Below are 4,191 nucleotides of genomic sequence, written 5' to 3'. Positions count from 1 at the left end.
GATTTGCGAAGTGTTATGTATTCCTCGTCTACACTCCAAATGAATGTAAATGCGACACTTCCTTGCTAGGAAATAGCGTTTGCAGATTTCTACTGATCGTAGCAATGGAGTTCTAATGCATCTTAAAACGCGATATCGCATTTCATATCAATGTTTCATGACAAGATATAATATTCATTGCGAAGTGTTATGCATTCCTCGTCTACGATTCAAATGAATGTAAATGCGGCACTTCCTTCCTAGGAAATAGCGTTTGCAGATGTCTACGTATCGTAGGGATAGAGTTCTAATGCTTCTTAAAACGTGATATCGCATCTCATATCTATGTTTCATGATAAGATATAATATTCATTGCGAAGTGTTATGCATTCCTCGTCTACACTTCAAATGATTGTAAATGCGACACTTCCTTGCTAGGAAATAGCGTTTGCAGATGTCTACGTATCGTAGCAATAGAGTTCTAATGATGCTTAAAACGAGATATCGCATCTCATTTCTCTGTTTCATGGTAAGATATAATATGATTTGCGAAGTGTTATGTATTCCTCGTCTACACTCCAAATGAATGTAAATGCGACACTTCCTTGCTAGGAAATAGCGTTTGCAGATTTCTACTGATCGTAGCAATGGAGTTCTAATGCATCTTAAAACGCGATATCGCATTTCATATCAATGTTTCATGACAAGATATAATATTCATTGCGAAGTGTTATGCATTCCTCGTCTACGATTCAAATGAATGTAAATGCGGCACTTCCTTCCTAGGAAATAGCGTTTGCAGATGTCTACGTATCGTAGGGATAGAGTTCTAATGCTTCTTAAAACGTGATATCGCATCTCATATCTATGTTTCATGATAAGATATAATATTCATTGCGAAGTGTTATGCATTCCTCGTCTACACTTCAAATGATTGTAAATGCGACACTTCCTTGCTAGGAAATAGCGTTTGCAGATGTCTACGTATCGTAGCAATAGAGTTCTAATGATGCTTAAAACGAGATATCGCATCTTATTTTTATGTTTCATGGTAAGATATAATATGATTTGCGAAGTGTTATGTATTCCTCGTCTGCACTTCAAATGAATGTAAATGCGACACTTCCTTGCTATGAAATAGCGTTTGCAGATGTCTACGTATCGTAAGGATAGAGTTCTAATGCTTCTTAAAACGTGATATCGCATCTCATTTCTATGTTTCATGGTAAGATATAATATGATTTGCGAATTGTCATGTATTCCTCGCCTACATATCAAATGATTGTAAATGCGACACTTCCTTGCTAGGAAATAGCGTTTGCAGATGTCTACGTATCGAAGCAATAGAGTTCAAATGCTCCTTAAGACGAGATATCGCATCTCATTTCTATGTTTCATGGTACGATATAATATGATTTGCGAAGTGTTATGCATTCCTCGACTACGATTCAAATGAATGTAATTGCGACTCTTCCTTGCTAGGAAATAACGTTTGCAGATATTTACGTATCGTAGGGATAGGTTTCTAATGCTTCTTAAAACGCGATATCGCATCTCATTTCTGTGTTTCATGGTAAGATATAATATGTTTTGCGAAGTGTTATGTATTCCTCGTCTACACTTCAAATGGATGTAAATGCGACACTTCCTTGCTAGGAAATAGCGTTTGCAGATGTCTACGTATCGTAGGGATAGAGTTCTAATGCTTCTTAAAACGAGATATCGCATCTCATATCTATGTTTCATGATAAGATACAATATTCATTGCGAAGTGTTATGCATTCCTCGTCTACGATTCAAATGAATGTAAATGCGACACTTCCGTGCTAGGAAATAGCGTCTACGGATGTCTACGTATCGTAGCAATGGAGTTCTAATGCTTCTTAAAACGTGATATCGCATCTCATTTCCACGTTTCATGACAAGGTATAGTATTCATTGCGAAGTGTTATGTATACCTATTATTCACTTCAAAAGAATGAAAATGCGACACTTCCTTGCAAGGAAATAGTGTTTGCAGATGTCTACGTATCGAAGCAATAGAGTTCAAATGCTTCTTAAAACGAGATATCGCATCTGATATCAATGCTTGATGATAAGATATAATATTCAGTGCGAAGTGTTATGCATTCCTCGTTTACGATTCAGACGGATGTAAATGCGAAACTTCCTTGCTAGGAAGTAGCGTTTGCAGATGTCTACGTATCGTAAGGATAGAGTTCTAATGCTTCTTAAAACGTGATATCGCATCTCATTTCTATGTTTCATTGTAAGATATAATATGATTTGCGAATTGTCATGTATTCCTCGCCTACACATCAAATGATTGTAAATGCGACACTTCCTTGCAAGGAAATAGCGTTTGCAGATGTCTACGTTTCGTAGGGATAGAGTTCTAATGCTTCTTAAAACGTGATATCGCATCTCATTTCTGTGTTTCATGGTAAGATATAATATTCATTGTAAAGTGTTATGTATACCTCGTATTCACTTCAGAAGAATGTAGATGCGACACTTCCTTGCAAGGAAATAGCGTTTGCAGATGTCTACGTATCGTAGCAATATAGTTCTAATGCTTCTTAAAACGCGATATCGCATCTCATTACTATGTTGCATGATAAGGTATAATATTCAATGTTAAGTGTTATGTATACCTCGTATTCACTTCAGAAGAATGTAAATGCGCCACTTCCTTGCAAGGAAATAGCGTTTACAGATGTCTACGTATCGAAGCAATAGAGTTCAAATGCTTCCTAAAACGCGATATCGCATCTCATTTCTATGTTTCATGGTAAGATATAATATTCATTGTAAAGTGTTATGTATACCTCGTATTCACTTCAGTAGAATGTAGATGCGACACTTCCTTGCAAGGAAATAGCGTTTGCCGATGTCTACGTATCGTAGCAATAGAGTTCAAATGCTCCTTAAGACGAGATATCGCATCTCATTTCTATGCTTCATGGTAAGATATAATATGATTTGCGAAGTGTTATGTATTCCTCGTCTACACTTCAAATGAATGTAAATGCGACACTTCCGTGCTAGGAAATAGCGTCTACGGATGTATACGTATCGTAGCAATGGAGTTCTAATGCTTCTTAAAACGTGATATCGCATCTCATTTCTACGTTTCATGACAAGGTATAGTATTCATTGCGAAGTGTTATGTATACCTATTATTCACTTCAAAAGAATGTAAATGCGACACTTCCTTGCAAGGAAATAGCGTTTGCAGATGTCTACGTATCGAAGCAATAGAGTTCAAATGCTTCTTAAAACGAGATATCGCATCTCATATCAATGCTTGATGATAAGATATAATATTCAGTGCGAAGTGTTATGCATTCCTCGTCTACGATTCAGACGGATGTAAATGCGAAACTTCCTTGCTAGGAAATAGCGTTTGCAGATGTCTACGTATCGAAGCAATAGAGTTCAAATGCTTCTTAAAACGAGAAATCGCATCTCATTTCTATGTTGCATGATAAGATATAATATTCATTGTAAAGTGTTATGTATACCTCGTATTCACTTCAGTAGAATGTAGATGCGACACTTCCTTGCAAGGAAATAGCGTTTGCAGATGTCTACGTATTGTAGCAATATAGTTCTAACGCTTCTTAAAACACGATATCGCATCTCATTACTATGTTGCATGATAATGTATAATAGGATTTGCGAAGTGTTATGTATACCTCGTATTCACTCCAGAAGAATGTAAATGTGACACTTCCTTGCAAGGAAATATCGTTTACAGATGTCTACGTATCGAAGCAATAGAGTTCAAATGCTTCTTAGAACGAGATATCGCATCTCATATCTATGTTTCATGATAAGATACAATATTCATTGCGAAGTGTTATGCATTCCTCGTCTACACTTCAAATGAATGTAAATGCGACACTTCCTTGCTAGGAAATAGCGTTTGCAGTTGTCTACGTATCGTAGGGATAGTGTTCTATTGCTTCTTAAAACGTGATATCGCATCTCATTTCTATGTTTCATGGTAAGATATAATATGATTTGCGAAGTGTCATGTATTCCTCGTCTACACTTCAAATGATTGTAAATGCGACACTTCCTTGCTGGGAAATAGCGTTTGCAGATGTCTACGTATCGTAGGGATAGAGTTCTAATGCTTCTTAAAACGTGATATCGCATCTCATTTCTGTGTTTCATGGTAAGATATAATATTCATTGCGAAGTGTT

The sequence above is a fragment of the Xylocopa sonorina genome, unplaced genomic scaffold (genome assembly GCF_050948175.1).
Source record: "Xylocopa sonorina isolate GNS202 unplaced genomic scaffold, iyXylSono1_principal scaffold0122, whole genome shotgun sequence".
In the NCBI taxonomy this organism is placed as follows: Eukaryota; Metazoa; Arthropoda; class Insecta; order Hymenoptera; family Apidae; genus Xylocopa; species Xylocopa sonorina.
Note: the sequence above shows the minus strand (reverse complement) of the source record.